This window comes from Ambystoma mexicanum, chromosome 6p (assembly GCF_040938575.1).
Source record: "Ambystoma mexicanum isolate Mex_15411 chromosome 6p, UKY_AmexF1_1, whole genome shotgun sequence".
NCBI lineage: Eukaryota > Metazoa > Chordata > Amphibia > Caudata > Ambystomatidae > Ambystoma > Ambystoma mexicanum.
In genome coordinates, this window is record NC_090935.1 from 32,265,592 (window position 1) to 32,287,024 (window position 21,433).

The following is a 21,433-nucleotide window of genomic DNA, read 5'->3' on the forward strand; positions in this document are numbered from 1 at the left end:
TGTTTGTGTGTTTCATGTGTAGTTTGGCCAGTAGTTTTATTGTGCACAATGGCTTGTTGTATCCGTAGGGGTACGGTCTATTGCCTGGGATCGTTAGTTGTATTCAAATGCTGGTCATGTTGGTGTGTGTTTGTGTGTAGTTTGGTCAGCCTGTGGGGAGTGTGTAGTACTTGGATGGTGTGTTGGAGGGGGGCAGTAGCACAGTGGTTAGTACATTGGCTTCTTTCAAAGTTCTTCCAAGTGTGTCCGCAAAGCTCATCCAATACACTGGCCGCCCCTCATGTTCAACCCACTAGACACTCCCACTAATTCCTCTAAATGCAAAAACATTGGCTAATCCCACTAGCCACTCTCTGTGAAGCAAGAAATACCCGACACAATGTGTGCTTCTGGATGCAGCAAAATTAAACAACTAATGTGACTCATGGCTAATCTTCACCAATCTATCTAAATGAGAGGCATGGCTAATCTTCACAATTCTATCTAGTCTTATGCATGGCAAGTATTCACAATTCTATCTAGTCTTATGCATGGCAAGTCTTCACAATTCTATCTAGTGTTATGCCTGGCTGTTAGGGGTTCTTGGCTGAAGGAAGAGAGGTGTTAGGGTTGCTAGTTATCTGCCTGCATGTATGCTGGGTGCTTGAGTGGTGATGTCATGAATGGATTGTTTGGGTATGGTTGAATGGAATGCTGTGTGGTGAGTGTTCCACCCAGGGCAGTTGACATGATGTAGCCTGGGTGGTGGGAGCCAGTGGGCTCCGCTCTGATCCTGTATTTACTGAAGAATCTCCCGGTGACTCCTGATTAAAGAATCATGAAGTACTCCTGGCCTCCAGCGCATCCTTTACCTGTAGACCCCACCTAGGGTCACAACAGTGGCTAATCATCACAAATCTATTGCAATTGCATGTGACGTATGGCTAGTCTTCACAACTCTGTCTAAAAGTGACTTATGTCTAGTCTTCACAAATCTGTCTAAATGTGGCACATGGCTAATCTTCACAATTATGTCTAAATGTGATGCATGGCTAATCTTCACAATTCTATCCAGTGTTACGCATGGCTAATCTTCACAAATCTATTTCATTTGACGTATGGCTAATCTTCATCAATCTGTCTTAATGTGACGCATGGCTAATCTTCACAATTCTGTCTAAATGTGACGCATGGCTAATCTTCACAATTATGTCTAAATGTGACATATAGCTAATCTTCACAAATCTGTATAAATGTGAGGCATGGCTAATCTTCACAATTCTAACCAGTGTTACATATGGCTAATCTTCACAAATCTATTTCATATGACGTGTGGTTAATCTTCACAATTCTGTCTAAATGGGACTAATCTTCATAATTCTGTCTAAATGTGATGCATGGCTAATCTTCACAATTCTGTCTAAATGTGGCACATGGCTAATCTTCACAATTCTGTCTACATGTGATGCATGGCTAATCTTCACAATTCTATCCAGTGTCATTCATGGATAATCTTCACAAATCTATTTCATATGACGTATGGCTAATCTTCACAATTCTGTCTACATGTGATTCATGGCTAATCTTCACAATTCTGTCTAAATGTGGCGCATGGCTAATCTTCACAATTCTGTCTAAATGTGGCACATGGCTAATCTTCACAAATTTATATCATATGACGTATGGCTAATCTTCACAATTCTGTCTAAATGTGGCACATGGCTAATCTTCACAATCCTGTCTAAATGTGATGCATGGCTAATCTTCACCATTCTGTCTAAATGTGGCGCATGGCTAATCTTCACAATTCTGTCTAAATGTGGCACATGGCTAATCTTCACAAATTTATATCATATGACGTATGGCTAATCTTCACAATTCTGTCTAAATGTGATGCATGGCTAATCTTCACAATTCTGTCTAAATGTGGCACATGGCTAATCTTCACAATTCTGTCTAAAAGTGATGCATGGCTAATCTTCACAATTCTATCCAGTGTCATTCATGGATAATCTTCACAAATCTATTTCATATGACGTATGGCTAATCTTCACAAGTCTGTCCAGTGTTACGTATGGCTAATCTTCACAATTCTGTCTAAATGTGGCACATGGCTAATCTTCACAATTCTGTCTAAAAGTGATGCATGGCTAATCTTCACAATTCTGTCTAAATGTGGCACATGGCTGATCTTCACAATTCTGTCTAAAAGTGATGCATGGCTAATCTTCACAATTCTTTCTAAATGTGGCACATGGCTAATCTTCATAATTCTGTCTAAATGTGATGCATGGCTAATCTTCACAATTCTGTCTAAATGTGGCACATGGCTAATCTTCACAATTCTGTCTACATGTGATGCATGGCTAATCTTCACAATTCTATCCAGTGTCATTCATGGATAATCTTCACAAATCTATTTCATATGACGTATGGCTAATCTTCACAATTCTGTCTACATGTGATTCATGGCTAATCTTCACAATTCTGTCTAAATGTGGCGCATGGCTAATCTTCACAATTCTGTCTAAATGTGGCACATGGCTAATCTTCACAAATTTATATCATATGACGTATGGCTAATCTTCACAATTCTGTCTAAATGTGGCACATGGCTAATCTTCACAATCCTGTCTAAATGTGATGCATGGCTAATCTTCACAATTCTGTCTAAATGTGGCACATGGCTAATCTTCACAATTCTGTCTAAAAGTGATGCATGGCTAATCTTCACAATTCTATCCAGTGTCATTCATGGATAATCTTCACAAATCTATTTCATATGACGTATAGCTAATCTTCACAATTCTGTCTACATGTGATTCATGGCTAATCTTCACAATTCTGTCTAAATGTGGCACATGGCTGATCTTCACAATTCTGTCTAAAAGTGATGCATGGCTAATCTTCACAATTCTTTCTAAATGTGGCACATGGCTAATCTTCATAATTCTGTCTAAATGTGATGCATGGCTAATCTTCACAATTCTGTCTAAATGTGGCACATGGCTAATCTCCACAATTCTGTCTACATGTGATGCATGGCTAATCTTCACAATTCTATCCAGTGTCATTCATGGATAATCTTCACAAATCTATTTCATATGACGTATGGCTAATCTTCACAATTCTGTCTACATGTGATTCATGGCTAATCTTCACAATTCTGTCTAAATGTGGCGCATGGCTAATCTTCACAATTCTGTCTAAATGTGGCACATGGCTAATCTTCACAAATTTATATCATATGACGTATGGCTAATCTTCACAATTCTATCTAAATGTGGCACATGGCTAATCTTCACAATCCTGTCTAAATGTGATGCATGGCTAATCTTCACAATTCTGTCTAAATGTGGCACATGGCTAATCTTCACAATTCTGTCTAAAAGTGATGCATGGCTAATCTTCACAATTCTATCCAGTGTCATTCATGGATAATCTTCACAAATCTATTTCATATGACGTATAGCTAATCTTCACAATTCTGTCTACATGTGATTCATGGCTAATCTTCACAATTCTGTCTAAATGTGGCACATAGCTAATCTTCACAATTCTGTCTAAATGTGATGCATGGCTAATCTTCACAATTCTATCCAGTGTCATTCATGGATAATCTTCACAAATCTATTTCATATGACGTATGGCTAATCTTCACAATTCTGTCTAAATGTGATGCATGGCTAATCTTCACAATTCTGTCTAAATGTGGCACATGGCTAATCTTCACAACTCTGTCTAAAAGTGATGCATGGCTAATCTTCACAATTCTATCCAGTGTCATTCATGGATAATCTTCACAAATCTATTTCATATGACGTATAGCTAATCTTCACAATTCTGTCTACATGTGATTCATGGCTAATCTTCACAATTCTGTCTAAATGTGGCACATAGCTAATCTTCACAATTCTGTCTAAATGTGATGCATGGCTAATCTTCACAATTCTATCCAGTGTCATTCATGGATAATCTTCACAAATCTATTTCATATGACGTATGGCTAATCTTCACAATTCTGTCTAAATGTGATGCATGGCTAATCTTCACAATTCTCTCTAAATGTGGCACATATCTAATCTTCACAATTCTGTCTAAATGTGATGCATGGCTAATCTTCACAATTCTCTCTAAATGTGGCACATATCTAATCTTCACAATTCTGTCTAAATGTGATGCATGGCTAATCTTCACAATTCAGTCTAAATGTGGCACATGGCTAATCTTCACAATTCTGTCTAAATGTGGCACATGGCTAATCTTCACTATTCTATCCAGTGTCATTCATGGATAATCTTCACAAATCTATTTCATATGACGTATGGCTAATCTTCACAATTCTGTCTACATGTGATGCATGGCTAATCTTCACAATTCTGTCCACATGTGATGCATGGCTAATCTTCACAATTCTGTCTAAATGTGGCACATGGCTAATCTTCACAATTCTGTCTAAAAGTGATGCATGGCTAATCTTCACAATTCTATCCAGTGTCATTCATGGATAATCTTCACAAATCTATTTCATATGACGTATGGCTAATCTTCACAATTCTGTCTAAACGTGGCACATGGCTAATCTTCACAATTCTGTCTACATGTGTTGCAAGGCTAATCTTCACAATTCTGTCTAAATTTTTCACATGGCTAATCTTCACAATTCTATCCAGTTTCATTCATGGATAATCTTCACAAATCTATTTCATATGACGTATGGCTAATCTTCACAATTCTGTCTAAATGTGGCACATGGCTAATCTTCACAATTCTATCCAGTGTCATTCATGGATAATCTTCACAAATCAATTTCATATGACGTTAGGCTAATCTTCACAATTCTGTCTACATGTGATGCATGGCTAATCTTAACAATTCTGTCTAAATGTGGCACATGGCTAATCTTCACAATTCTGTCTAAATGTGGTGCTTGGCTAATCTTCACAAATCTATTTCATATGACGTATGGCTAATCTTCACAATTTTGTCTAAATGTGGCACATGGCTAATCTTCACAATTCTGTCTACATGTGATGCATGGCTAATCTTCACAAATCTGTATAAATGTGAGGCATGGCTAATCTTCACAAATCTATTTCATATGACGTGTGGTTAATCTTCACAATTCTGTCTAAATGTGATGCATGGCTAATCTTCACAATTCTGTCCAGTGTTACGTATGGCTAATCTTCGCAAGTCTGTCCAGTGTTACGTATGGCTAATCTTCACAAGTCTGTCTAAATGTGATGCATGGCTAATCTTCACAATTCTAGCCAGTGTTATGCATGGATAATCTTCATAAATCTATTTCATATGACGTATGGCAAATCTTCACAATTCTGCCTAAATGTGACGCATGGCTAATCTTCACAAATGTATCCGGCATTACGCATGGCTAATCTTCACAAATCTATTTCATATGACGTATGGCTAATCTTCACAATTCTGTCTAAATGTGACGCATGGCTAATCTTCACAATTCTGTCTAAATGTGGCACATGGCTAATCTTCACAATTCTGTCTAAATGTGATGTGATGAATGGCTAATCTTCACAATTCTGTCTAAATGTGATGCATGGCTAATCTTCACAATTCTGTCTAAATGTGACACATGTCTAATCTTCACAATTCTGTCTAAATGTGGCACATGGCTAATCTTCACAATTCTGTCTAAATGTGGCACATGGCTAATCTTCACAATTCTGTCTAAAAGTGACTCACGGCTAATCTTCACAATTCTGTCTAAACCTGATGCATGGGTAATCTTCACAATTCTGTCTAAATGTGGCACATGGCTAATCTTCACAATTCTGTCTAAATGTGAGGCATGGCTAATCTTCACAAGTCTGTCTAAATGTGAGGCATGGCTAATCTTCACAAGTCTGTCTAAATGTGGCACATGGCTAATCTTCACAATTCTGTCTAAATGTGAGGCATGGCTAATCTTCACAAGTCTGTCTAAATGTGACGCATGGCTAATCTTCACAATTCTGTCTAAATGTGGCACATGGATAATCTTCACAATTCTGTCTAAATGTGAGGCATGGCTAATCTTCACAAGTCTGTCTAAATGTGGCACATGGCTAATCTTCACAATTCTGTCTGAATGTGATGCATGGCTAATCTTCACAATTCTGTCTAAATCTGATGCATGGCTAATCTTCACAATTCTGTCTAAATGTGACTCACGGCTAATCTTCACAATTCTGTCTGAATGTGATGCATTTGTATTTGTATTTAGTTTATTTGTAAAGCACAGCCAGGTCCGAGGGCAACCGGGCGCATATTCTTGCATACACAGTTACAATACATTACAGTAAGGTCAGTGTCAAGAGGTTCAAGCTCCCCCAGTTTACAGGAAGATGCGGGGGAGCAGTATTCTCGTAACAAAGTCATGAATACAATAGTGTACGGGCAGAGGCAGTGTGGATAAGCAGGTAGCTGTACACAGTCATGAATACAATAGTGTACGGGCAGAGGCAGTGTGGATAAGCAGGTAGCTGTACACAGTCATGAATACAATAGTGTACGGGCAGAGGCAGTGTGGATAAGCAGGTAGCTGTACACAGTCATGAATACAATAGTGTACGGGCAGAGGCAGTGTGGATAAGCAGGCAGCTGTACACAGTCATGAATACAATAGCGTACGGGCAGAGGCAGTGTGGATAAGCAGGTAGCTGTACACAGTCATGAATACAATAGTGTACGGGCAGAGGCAGTGTGGATAAGCATGTAGCTGTACACAGTCATGAATACAATAGTGTACGGGCAGAGGCAGTGTGGATAAGCATGTAGCTGTACACAGTCATGAATACAATAGTGTACGGGCAGAGGCAGTGTGGATAAGCAGGTAGCTGTACACAGTCATGAATACAATAGCGTACGGGCAGAGGCAGTGTGGATAAGCAGGTAGCTGTACACAGTCATGAATAACATAGTGTACGGGCAGAGGCAGTGTGGATAAGCAGGTAGCTGTACACAGTCATGAATACAATAGTGTACAGGCAGAGGCAGTGTGGATAAGCAGGTAGCTGTACACAGTCATGAATACAATAGCGTACGGGCAGAGGCAGTGTGGATAGGCAGGTAGCTGTGGATAAACAGGCAGCTGTACACAGTCATGAATACAATAGCGTACGGGCAGAGGCAGTGTGGATAAGCAGGCAGCTGTACACAGTCATGAATACAATAGCGTACGGGCAGAGGCAGTGTGGATAAGCAGGTAGCTGTACACAGTCATGAATACAATAGCGTACAGGCAGAGGCAGTGTGGATAAGCAGGTAGCTGTACACAGTCATGAATACAATAGCGTACGGGTAGAGGCAGTGTGGATAAGCAGGTAGCTGTACACAGTCATGAATACAATAGCGTACGGGCAGAGGCAGTGTGGATAAGCAGGTAGCTGTACACAGTCATGAATACAATAGCGTACGGGCAGAGGCAGTGTGGATAAGCAGGTAGCTGTACACAGTCATGAATACAATAGCGTACGGGCAGAGGCAGTGTGGATAAGCAGGTAGCTGTACACAGTCATGAATACAATAGCGTACGGGCAGAGGCAGTGTGGATAAGCAGGTAGCTGTACACAGTCATGAATACAATAGCGTACGGGCAGAGGCAGTGTGGATAAGCAGGTAGCTGTACACAGTCATGAATACAATAGCGTACGGGCAGAGGCAGTGTGGATAAGCAGGTAGCTGTACACAGTCATGAATACAATAGCGTACGGGCAGAGGCAGTGTGGATAAGCAGGTAGCTGTACACAGTCATGAATACAATAGCGTACGGGCAGAGGCAGTGTGGATAGGCAGGTAGCTGTACACAGTCATGAATACAATAGCGTACGGGCAGAGGCAGTGTGGATAAGCAGGTAGCTGTACACAGTCATGAATACAATAGCGTACGGGCAGAGGCAGTGTGGATAAGCAGGTAGCTGTACACAGTCATGGATACAATAGCGTACGGGCAGAGGCAGTGTGGATAAGCAGGTAGCTGTACACAGTCATGGATACAATAGCGTACGGGTAGAGGCAGTGTGGATAAGCAGGTAGCTGTACACAGTCATGGATACAATAGCGTACGGGCAGAGGCAGTGTGGATAAGCAGGTAGCTGTACACAGTCATGAATACAATAGCGTACGGGCAGAGGCAGTGTGGATAAGCAGGCAGCTGTACACAGTCATGAATACAATAGCGTACGGGCAGAGGCAGTGTGGATAAGCAGGCAGCTGTACACAGTCATGAATACAATAGCGTACGGGCAGAGGCAGTGTGGATAAGCAGGCAGCTGTACACAGTCATGAATACAATAGCGTACGGGCAGAGGCAGTGTGGATAAGCAGGCAGCTGTACACAGTCATGAATACAATAGCGTACGGGCAGAGGCAGTGTGGATAAGCAGGCAGCTGTACACAGTCATGAATACAATAGCGTACGGGCAGAGGCAGTGTGGATAAGCAGGCAACTGTACACAGTCATGAATACAATAGCGTACGGGCAGAGGCAGTGTGGATAAGCAGGTAGCTGTACACAGTCATGAATACAATAGCGTACGGGCAGAGGCAGTGTGGATAAGCAGGTAGCTGTACACAGTCATGAATACAATAGCGTACGGGCAGAGGCAGTGTGGATAAGCAGGTAGCTGTACACAGTCATGAATACAATAGCGTACGGGCAGAGGCAGTGTGGATAAGCAGGCAGCTGTACACAGTCATGAATACAATAGTGTACGGGCAGAGGCAGTGTGGATAAGCAGGTAGCTGTACACAGTCATGAATACAATAGTGTACGGGCAGAGGCAGTGTGGATAAGCAGGTAGCTGTACACAGTCATGAATACAATAGTGTACGGGCAGAGGCAGTGTGGATAAGCAGGCAGCTGTACACAGTCATGAATACAATAGTGTACGGGCAGAGGCAGTGTGGATAAGCAGGCAGCTGTACACAGTCATGAATACAACAGTGTACGGGCAGAGGCAGTGTGGATAAGCAGGTAGCTGTACACAGTCATGAATACAACAGTGTACGGGCAGAGGCAGTGTGGATAAGCAGGTAGCTGTACACAGTCATGAATACAATAGTGTACGGGCAGAGGCAGTGTGGATAAGCAGGTAGCTGTACACAGTCATGAATACAATAGTGTACGGGCAGAGGCAGTGTGGATAAGCAGGCAGCTGTACACAGTCATGAATACAATAGTGTACGGGCAGAGGCAGTGTGGATAAGCAGGCAGCTGTACACAGTCATGAATACAATAGTGTACGGGCAGAGGCAGTGTGGATAAGCAGGCAGCTGCACACAGTCATGAATACAATAGTGTACGGGCAGAGGCAGTGTGGATAAGCAGGTAGCTGTACACAGTCATGAATACAATAGTGTACGGGCAGAGGCAGTGTGGATAGGCAGGTAGCTGTACACAGTCATGAATACAATAGCGTACGGGCAGAGGCAGTGTGGATAAGCAGGTAGCTGTACACAGTCATGAATACAATAGCGTACGGGCAGAGGCAGTGTGGATAAGCAGGTAGCTGTACACAGTCATGAATACAATAGCGTACGGGCAGAGGCAGTGTGGATAAGCAGGTAGCTGTACACAGTCATGAATACAATAGCGTACGGGCAGAGGCAGTGTGGATAAGCAGGTAGCTGTACACAGTCATGAATACAATAGCGTACGGGCAGAGGCAGTGTGGATAAGCAGGTAGCTGTACACAGTCATGAATACAATAGCGTACGGGCAGAGGCAGTGTGGATAAGCAGGTAGCTGTACACAGTCATGAATACAATAGCGTACGGGCAGAGGCAGTGTGGATAAGCAGGTAGCTGTACACAGTCATGAATACAATAGCGTACGGGCAGAGGCAGTGTGGATAAGCAGGTAGCTGTACACAGTCATGAATACAATAGCGTACGGGCAGAGGCAGTGTGGATAAGCAGGTAGCTGTACACAGTCATGAATACAATAGTGTACGGGCAGAGGCAGTGTGGATAAGCAGGTAGCTGTACACAGTCATGAATAACATAGCGTACGGGCAGAGGCAGTGTGGATAAGCAGGTAGCTGTACACAGTCATGAATACAATAGTGTACGGGCAGAGGCAGTGTGGATAAGCAGGTAGCTGTACACAGTCATGAATACAATAGTGTACGGGCAGAGGCAGTGTGGATAAGCAGGTAGCTGTACACAGTCATGAATACAATAGTGTACGGGCAGAGGCAGTGTGGATAAGCAGGTAGCTGTACACAGTCATGAATAACATAGCGTACGGGCAGAGGCAGTGTGGATAAGCAGGTAGCTGTACACAGTCATGAATACAATAGTGTACGGGCAGAGGCAGTGTGGATAAGCATGTAGCTGTACACAGTCATGAATACAATAGTGTACAGGCAGAGGCAGTGTGGATAAGCAGGTAGCTGTACACAGTCATGAATACAATAGTGTACGGGCAGAGGCAGTGTGGATAGGCAGGTAGCAGTACACAGTCCTGAATACAATAGTGTACGGGCAGAGGCAGTGTGGATAAGCAGGCAGCTGTACACAGTCATGAATAACATAGCGTACGGGCAGAGGCAGTGTGGATAAGCAGGTAGCTGTACACAGTCATGAATAACATAGCGTACGGGCAGAGGCAGTGTGGATAGGCAGGTAGCTGTACACAGTCATGAATAACATAGCGTACGGGCAGAGGCAGTGTGGATAGGCTGGTAGCTGTACACAGTCATGAATACAATAGTGTACGGGCAGAGGCAGTGTGGATAAGCAGGTAGCTGTACACAGTCATGAATACAATAGTGTACGGGCAGAGGCAGTGTGGATAAGCAGGTAGCTGTACACAGTCATGAATACAATAGTGTACGGGCAGAGGCAGTGTGGATAAGCAGGTAGCTGTACACAGTCATGAATACAATAGTGTACGGGCAGAGGCAGTGTGGATAAGCAGGTAGCTGTACACAGTCATGAATACAATAGTGTACGGGCAGAGGCAGTGTGGATAAGCAGGTAGCTGTACACAGTCATGAATACAATAGTGTACGGGCAGAGGCAGTGTGGATAAGCAGGTAGCTGTACACAGTCATGAATACAATAGTGTACGGGCAGAGGCAGTGTGGATAAGCAGGTAGCTGTACACAGTCATGAATACAATAATGTACGGGCAGAGGCAGTGTGGATAAGCAGGTAGCTGTACACAGTCATGAATACAATAGTGTACGGGCAGAGGCAGTGTGGATAAGCAGGTAGCTGTACACAGTCATGAATACAATAGTGTACGGGCAGAGGCAGTGTGGATAAGCAGGTAGCTGTACACAGTCATGAATACAATAGTGTACGGGCAGAGGCATGTGGATAAGCAGGTAGCTGTACACAGTCATGAATAACATAGCGTACGGGCAGAGGCAGTGTGGATAAGCAGGTAGCTGTACACAGTCATGAATACAATAGTGTACGGGCAGAGGCAGTGTGGATAAGCAGGTAGCTGTACACAGTCATGAATAACATAGCGTACGGGCAGAGGCAGTGTGGATAAGCAGGTAGCTGTACACAGTCATGAATACAATAGTGTACGGGCAGAGGCAGTGTGGATAAGCAGGTAGCTGTACACAGTCATGAATAACATAGTGTACGGGCAGAGGCAGTGTGGATAAGCAGGTAGCTGTACACAGTCATGAATACAATAGCGTACGGGCAGAGGCAGTGTGGATAAGCAGGTAGCTGTACACAGTCATGAATACAATAGTGTACGGGCAGAGGCAGTGTGGATAAGCAGGTAGCTGTACACAGTAATGAATACAATAGTGTACGGGCAGAGGCAGTGTGGATAAGCAGGTAGCTGTACACAGTCATGAATACAATAGTGTACGGGCAGAGGCAGTGTGGATAGGCAGGTAGCTGTACACAGTCCTGAATACAATAGTGTACGGGCAGAGGCAGTGTGGATAAGCAGGCAGCTGTACACAGTCATGAATACAATAGCGTACGGGCAGAGGCAGTGTGGATAAGCAGGTAGCTGTACACAGTCATGAATAACATAGCGTACGGGCAGAGGCAGTGTGGATAAGCAGGTAGCTGTACACAGTCATGAATAACATAGTGTACAGGCAGTGGCAGTGTGGATAAGCAGGTAGCTGTACACAGTCATGAATACAATAGTGTACGGGCAGAGGCAGTGTGGATAAGCAGGTAGCTGTACACAGTCATGAATACAATAGCGTACGGACAGAGGCAGTGTGGATAAGCAGGTAGCTGTACACAGTCATGAATACAATAGCGTACGGGCAGAGGCAGTGTGGATAAGCAGGTAGCTGTACACAGTCATGAATACAATAGCGTACGGGCAGAGGCAGTGTGGATAAGCAGGTAGCTGTACACAGTCATGAATACAATAGCGTACGGGCAGAGGCAGTGTGGATAAGCAGGTAGCTGTACACAGTCATGAATACAATAGTGTACGGGCAGAGGCAGTGTGGATAAGCAGGTAGCTGTACACAGTCATGAATACAATAGTGTACGGGCAGAGGCAGTGTGGATAAGCAGGTAGCTGTACACTGTCATGAATACAATAGCGTACGGGCAGAGGCAGTGTGGATAAGCAGGTAGCTGTACACAGTCATGAATACAATAGCGTACGGGCAGAGGCAGTGTGGATAAGCAGGTAGCTGTACACAGTCATGAATACAGTAGCGTACGGGCAGAGGCAGTGTGGATAAGCAGGTAGCTGTACACAGTCATGAATACAATAGTGTACGGGCAGAGGCAGTGTGGATAAGCAGGTAGCTGTACACAGTCATGAATACAATAGTGTACGGGCAGAGGCAGTGTGGATAAGCAGGTAGCTGTACACAGTCATGAATACAATAGTGTACGGGCAGAGGCAGTGTGGATAAGCAGGTAGCTGTACACAGTCATGAATAACATAGCGTACGGGCAGTGGCAGTGTGGATAAGCAGGTAGCTGTACACAGTCATGAATAACATAGCGTACGGGCAGAGGCAGTGTGGATAAGCAGGTAGCTGTACACAGTCATGAATACAATAGTGTACGGGCAGAGGCAGTGTGGATAAGCAGGCAGCTGTACACAGTCATGAATACAATAGTGTACGGGCAGAGGCAGTGTGGATAAGCAGGCAGCTGTACACAGTCATGAATACAATAGTGTACGGGCAGAGGCAGTGTGGATAAGCAGGTAGCTGTACACAGTCATGAATACAATAGCGTACGGGCAGAGGCAGTGTGGATAAGCAGGTAGCTGTACACAGTCATGAATACAATAGCGTACGGGCAGAGGCAGTGTTGATAAGCACGTAGCTGTACACAGTCATGAATAAAATAGCGTACGGGCAGAGGCAGTGTGGATAAGCAGGTAGCTGTACACAGTCATGAATACAATAGTGTACGGGCAGAGGCAGTGTGGATAAGCAGGTAGCTGTACACAGTCATGAATACAATTGTGTACGGGCAGAGGCAGTGTGGATAAGCAGGTAGCTGTACACAGTCATGAATACAATAGTGTACGGGCAGAGGCAGTGTGGATAAGCAGGTAGCTGTACACAGTCATGAATACAATAGTGTACGGGCAGAGGCAGTGTGGATAAGCAGGTAGCTGTACACAGTCATGAATACAATAGTGTACGGGCAGAGGCAGTGTGGATAAGCAGGTAGCTGTACACAGTCATGAATACAATAGTGTACGGGCAGAGGCAGTGTGGATAAGCAGGTAGCTGTACACAGTCATGAATACAATAGTGTACGGGCAGAGGCAGTGTGGATAAGCAGGTAGCTGTACACAGTCATGAATACAATAGTGTACGGGCAGAGGCAGTGTGAATAAGCAGGTAGCTGTACACAGTCATGAATACAATAGTGTACGGGCAGAGGCAGTGTGGATAAGCAGGTAGCTGTACACAGTCATGAATACAATAGTGTACGGGCAGAGGCAGTGTGGATAAGCAGGTAGCTGTACACAGTCATGAATACAATAGTGTACGGGCAGAGGCAGTGTGGATAAGCAGGTAGCTGTACACAGTCATGAATACAATAGTGTACGGGCAGAGGCAGTGTGGATAAGCAGGTAGCTGTACACAGTCCTGAATACAATAGTGTACGGGCAGAGGCAGTGTGGATAAACAGGTAGCTGTACACAGTCATGAATACAATAGTGTACGGGCAGAGGCAGTGTGGATAAGCAGGTAGCTGTACACAGTCATGAATACAATAGCGTACGGGCAGAGGCAGTGTGGATAAACAGGTAGCTGTACACAGTCCTGAATACAATAGCGTACGGGCAGAGGCAGTGTGGATAAGCAGGTAGCTGTACACAGTCATGAATACAATAGCGTACGGGCAGAGGCAGTGTGGATAAACAGGTAGCTGTACACAGTCATGAATACAATAGCGTACGGGCAGAGGCAGTGTGGATAAGCAGGTAGCTGTACACAGTCATGAATACAATAGTGTACGGGCAGAGGCAGTGTGGATAAGCAGGTAGCTGTACACAGTCATGAATAACATAGCGTACGGGCAGAGGCAGTGGGGATAAGCAGGTAGCTGTACACAGTCATGAATACAATAGCGTACGGGCAGAGGCAGTGTGGATAAGCAGGCAGCTGTACACAGTCATGAATACAATAGTGTACGGGCAGAGGCAGTGTGGATAAGCAGGTAGCTGTACACAGTCATGAATACAATAGTGTACGGGCAGAGGCAGTGTGGATAAGCAGGTAGCTGTACACAGTCATGAATACAATAGTGTACGGGCAGAGGCAGTGTGGATAAGCAGGTAGCTGTACACAGTCATGAATACAATAGTGTACAGGCAGAGGCAGTGTGGATAGGCAGGTAGCTGTACACAGTCATGAATAACATAGTGTACGGGCAGAGGCAGTGTGGATAGGCAGGTAGCTGTACACAGTCATGAATACAATAGTGTACGGGCAGAGGCAGTGTGGATAAGCAGGTAGCTGTACACAGTCATGAATACAATAGTGTACGGGCAGAGGCAGTGTGGATAAGCAGGTAGCTGTACACAGTCATGAATAACATAGCGTACGGGCAGAGGCAGTGTGGATATGCAGGTAGCTGTGCACAGTCATGAATAACATAGCGTACAGGCAGAGGCAGTGTGGATAGGCAGGTAGCTGTACACAGTCATGAATACAATAGTGTACGGGCAGAGGCAGTGTGGATAAGCAGGTAGCTGTACACAGTCATGAATACAATAGCGTACGGGCAGAGGCAGTGTGGATAAGCAGGTAGCTGTACACAATCATGAATACAATAGTGTACGGGCAGAGGCAGTGTGGATAAGCAGGCAGCTGTACACAGTCATGAATACAATAGTGTACAGGCAGAGGCAGTGTGGATAGGCAGGTAGCTGTACACAGTCATGAATACAATAGTGTACGGGCAGAGGCAGTGTGGATAAGCAGGTAGCTGTACACAGTCATGAATACAATAGCGTACGGGCAGAGGCAGTGTGGATAAACAGGTAGCTGTACACAGTCATGAATACAATAGCGTACGGGCAGAGGCAGTGTGGATAAACAGGTAGCTGTACAAGGTATATGGACATAATCAATGACGTAAGCAGGTAAGGATGCGACATGTACAAGGAAGCAAGGCGACCCTGAGGTAGGCCAGGCCTTGTAAGAAGTGCTTCATGAGTTCTGCGTGAGCAGCCAGGTTTTGGTTTTATTCTTGAAGGTTTGAAAGGATGGCTCAGTTCTAATGGGAACAGGCAGGGAGTTCCAGAGCTTTGAGGCTAGCACAGGGAAACTCACACCTCCGGCTTTTTGGAGTTTAAATCTGGGCAGAATGAGGCTGTGAATTTGTGGAGTTCTAGTGGGCCATGTGGAACGATGGAGAGTGAGACGAGTGGAGAGGTATGGTGGGGCTTTGTTGTTCAGGCATTTATGAGTCAAGGCTAGTGTTTTCAAGGGGATTCTTTGTTTTACTGGGAGCCAGTGAAGATCGGATCTGATGTTGGAAATATGGGAGCGCCTAGGCATGTTGAGAACTGCCCTGATGGCATTGTTCTGGATAGTTTTCAGTTTGTTGAGGTTGGACTGACTAGTCCCCAGGTAGAGGGCACTTCAGTAGTCGATCTTAGACATAATGAGTGTTCTTGCCAAGGTAATGCAGTTGTGGGGGTTCAGAAATGGTCTGCAGGCAGTGATGAGTTTGCAGGTATAGGCCGATGCCGACGTTACTGCATTCGTTTGTCTGTTCAGTGAGAGAGCAGAGTCTAGATATACGCCCACAGTTTTAGTGTCCTTAGATACCTTAATGTCATTGCCAGTGATGTTGAAAGACTTGAAGGCTTGGTCAAGTTTATTGAGGCGTTGAGGAGAGCCTAGTAATAGGAGCTCCGTCTTGTCGTCATTGAGACATAGTTCATGTTGTGCCATCCAGGCCTGAATGACCAGATAGATGTCATTCAAGGATTTGGTATCGGCTCTGTGGTCACCAGTGATGGGGATGAGTATCTGGGTGTCATCCGCATAGTTAGTGTAGGAGACGCCCAGATAATCAAGCACATCAAAGGGGGGTTTGGCGAACACGTTATAGAGAGTGGGCGATACACAGGAACCTTGTGGGACACTGCAGTGTATGGGGGATGGATCGGCGGAGGCTGTGGGAGAAAAGACCCACATGGATCTGTTACTTAGGAAGGAATGGATCCATGCATTGGCAGAGTCTGAGACTCTGCATGGCTAATCTTCACAACTCTAGCCAGCATTACGCATGGCTAATCTTCACAAATCTATTTCATATGACGTATGGCTAATCTTCACAATTCTGTCTAAATGTGGCACATGGCTAATCTTCACAACTCTGTTTAAATGTGATGCATGGCTAATCTTCACAATTCTGTCTAAATGTGACACATGTCTAATCTTCACAATTCTGTTTAAATGTGATGCATGGCTAATCTTCAAAATTCTATCCAGTGTTACTCATAGCTAATCTTCACATATCTATTTCATATGACGTATGGCTAATCTTCACAACTCTGTCTAAATGTGATGCATGGCTAATCTTCACAATTCTGTCTAAATGTGGCACATGGCTAATCTTCACAACTCTGTCTAAATGTGATGCATGGCTAATCTTCACAATTCTGTCTAAATGTGACACATGTCTAATCTTCACAATTCTGTCTAAATGGGATGCATGGCTAATCTTCAAAATTCTGTCTAAATGTGACACATGTCTAATCTTCACAATTCTGTTTAAATGTGATGCATGGCTAATCTTCACAATTCTACCCAGTGTTACTCATAGCTAATCTTCACATATCTGTTTCATATGACGTATGGCTAATCTTCACAATTCTGTTTTAATGTGATGCATGGCTAATCTTCACAATTCTGTCTAAATGTAATGCATGGCTAATCTTCACAATTCTGTCGAAATGTGATGCATGGCTAATCCTCATAAGTCTGTCTAAATGTGATGCATGGCTAATCTTCACAATTCTATCCAGTGTTACTCATGGCTAATCTTCACAAATCTATTTCATATGACGTATGGCTAATCTTCACAATTCTGTCTAAAAGTGATGCATGGCTAATCTTCACAATTCTATCCAGTGTCATTCATGAATAATCTTCACAAATCTCTTTCATATGACGTATGACTAATCTTCCCAATTCTGTCTAAATGTGAAGCATGGCTAATCTTCACAATTCTGTCTAAAAGTGATGCATGGCTAATCTTCACAATTCTATCCAGTGTCATTCATGGATAATCTTCACAAATCTATTTCAAATAACGTAAGGCTAATCTTCACAATTCGGTCTAAATGTGATGCATGGCTAATCTTTACAATTCTATCCAGTGTCATTCATGGATAATCTTCACAAATCAATTTCATATGACGTATGGCTAATCTTCACAATTCTGTCTAAATGTGGCACATGGCTAATCTTCACAATTCTATCCAGTGTCATTCATGGATAATCTTCACAAATCAATTTCATATGACGTTAGGCTAATCTTCACAATTCTATCCAGTGTTGCGCATGGCTACTTTTCACAATTCTGTCTAAATGTGATGCATGGCTAATCTTCACAATTCTGTCTAAATGTGGCACATGGCTAATCTTCACAATTCTGTCTAAATGTGGTGCATGGCTAATCTTCACAAATCTATTTCATATGACGTATGGCTAATCTTCACAATTCTGTCTAAATGTGGCACATGGCTAATCTTCACAATTCTGTCTAAAAGTGATGCATGGCTAATCTTCACAATTCTATCCAGTGTCATTCATGGATAATCTTCACAAATCTATTTCATATGACGTATGGCTAATCTTCACAATTCTGTCTACATATGAGGCATGGCTAATCTTCACAATTTTGTCTAAATGTGGCACATGGCTAATCTTCACAATTCTGTCTAAAAGTGATGCATGGCTAATCTTTACAATTCTATCCAGTGTCATTCATGGATAATCTTCACAAATCAATTTCATATGACGTATGGCTAATCTTCACAATTCTGTCTAAATGTGGCACATGGCTAATCTTCACAATTCTATCCAGTGTCATTCATGGATAATCTTCACAAATCAATTTCATATGACGTTAGGCTAATCTTCACAATTCTGTCTACATGTGATGCATGGCTAATCTTCACAATTCTGTCTAAATGTGGCACATGGCTAATCTTCACAATTCTGTCTAAATGTGGTGCATGGCTAATCTTCACAAATCTATTTCATATGACGTATGGCTAATCTTCACAATTCTGTCTAAATGTGGCACATGGCTAATCTTCACAATTCTGTCTAAAAGTGATGCATGGCTAATCTTCACAATTCTATCCAGTGTCATTCATGGATAATCTTCACAAATCTATTTCATATGACGTATGTCTAATCTTCACAATTCTGTCTACATATGAGGCATGGCTAATCTTCACAATTTTGTCTAAATGTGGCACATGGCTAATCTTCACAATTCTGTCTAAAAGTGATGCATGGCTAATCTTCACAATTCTATCCAGTGTCATTCATGGATAATCTTCACAAATCTATTTCATATGACGTATGGCTAATCCTCACAATTCTGTCTACATGTGATGCATGGCTAATCTTCACAATTCTGTCTAAATGTGGAACATGGCTAATCTTCACAATTCTGTCTAAATGTGATGCATGACTAATCTTCACAATTCTATCCAGTGTCATTCATGGATAATCTTCACAAATCTATTTCATATGACGTATGGCTAATCTTCACAAGTCTGTCCAGTGTTACGTATGGCTAATCTTCACAATTCTGTCTAAATGTGGCACATGGCTAATCTTCACAATTCTGTCTAAAAGTGATGCATGGCTAATCTTCACAATTCTGTCTAAATGTGGCACATGGCTGATCTTCACAATTCTGTCTAAAAGTGATGCATGGCTAATCTTCACAATTCTGTCTAAATGTGGCACATGTCTAATCTTCATAATTCTGTCTAAATGTGATGCATGGCTAATCGTCACAATTCTGTCTAAATGTGGCACATGGCTAATCTTCACAATTCTGTCTACATGTGATGCATGGCTAATCTTCACAATTCTATCCAGTGTCATTCATGGATAATCTTCACAAATCTATTTCATATGACGTATGGCTAATCTTCACAATTCTGTCTACATGTGATTCATGGCTAATCTTCACAATTCTGTCTAAATGTGGCACATGGCTAATCTTCACAATTCTGTCTAAATGTGGCACATGGCTAATCTTCACAAATTTATATCATATGACGTATGGCTAATCTTCACAATTCTGTCTAAATGTGGTACATGGCTAATCTTCACAATCCTGTCTAAATGTGATGCATGGCTAATCTTCACAATTCTGTCTAAATGTGATGCATGGCTAATCTTCACAATTCTGTCTAAATGTGGTGCATGGCTAATCTTCACAATTCTGTCTAAATGTGATGCATGGCTAATCTTCACAATTCTGTCTAAATGTGATGCATGGCTAATCTTCACAATTCTGTCTAAATGTGGTGCATGGCTAATCTTCACAATTCTGTCTAAATGTGATGCATGGCTAATCTTCACAATTCTGTCTAAATGTGATGCATGGCTAATCTTCACAATTCTGTCTAAATGTGATGCATGGCTAATCTTCACAATTCTGTCTAAATGTGGTGCATGGCTAATCTTCACAATTCTGTCTAAATGTGACACATGTCTAATCTTCACAATTCTGTTTAAATGTGGCACATGGCTAATCTTCACAATTCTGTCTAAATGTGGCACATGGCTAATCTTCACAATTCTGTCTAAATGTGGTGCATGGCTAATCTTCACAATTCTGTCTAAATGTGACACATGTCTAATCTTCACAATTCTGTTTAAATGTGATGCATGGCTAATCTTCAAAATTCTGTCTAAAAGTGATGCATGGCTAATCTTCACATTTCTATCCAGTGTCATTCATGGATAATCTTCACAAATCTATTTCATATGACGTATGGCTAATCTTCACAATTCTGTCTACATGTGAGGCATGGCTAATCTTCACAATTTTGTCTAAATGTGATGCATGGCTAATCTTCACAATTCTATCCAGTGTCATTCATGGATAATCTTCACAAATCTATTTCATATGACGTATGGCTAATCTTCACAAGTCTGTCCAGTGTTACGTATGGCTAATCTTCACAATTCTGTCTAAATGTGGCACATGGCTAATCTTCACAATTCTGTCTAAAAGTGATGCATGGCTAATCTTCACAATTCTGTCTAAATGTGGCACATGGCTGATCTTCACAATTCTGTCTAAAAGTGATGCATGGCTAATCTTCACAATTCTGTCTAAATGTGGCACATGGCTAATCTTCATAATTCTGTCTAAATGTGATGCATGGCTAATCGTCACAATTCTGTCTAAATGTGGCACATGGCTAATCTTCACAATTCTGTCTACATGTGATGCATGGCTAATCTTCACAATTCTATCCAGTGTCATTCATGGATAATCTTCACAAATCTATTTCATATGACGAATGGCTAATCTTCACAATTCTGTCTACATGTGATTCATGGCTAATCTTCACAATTCTGTCTAAATGTGGCACATGGCTAATCTTCACAATTCTGTCTAAATGTGGCACATGGCTAATCTTCACACATTTATATCATATGACGTATGGCTAATCTTCACAATTCTGTCTAAATGTGGCACATGGCAAATCTTCACAATTCTGTCTAAAAGTGATGCATGGCTAATCTTCACAATTCTATCCAGTGTCATTCATGGATAATCTTCACAAATCTATTTCATATGACGTATGGCTAATCTTCACAATTCTGTCTACATGTGATTCATGGCTAATCTTCACAATTCTGTCTAAATGTGGCACATGGCTAATCTTCACAATCCTTTCTAAATGTGATGCATGGCTAATCTTCACAATTCTGTCTAAATGTGGCACATGGCAAAT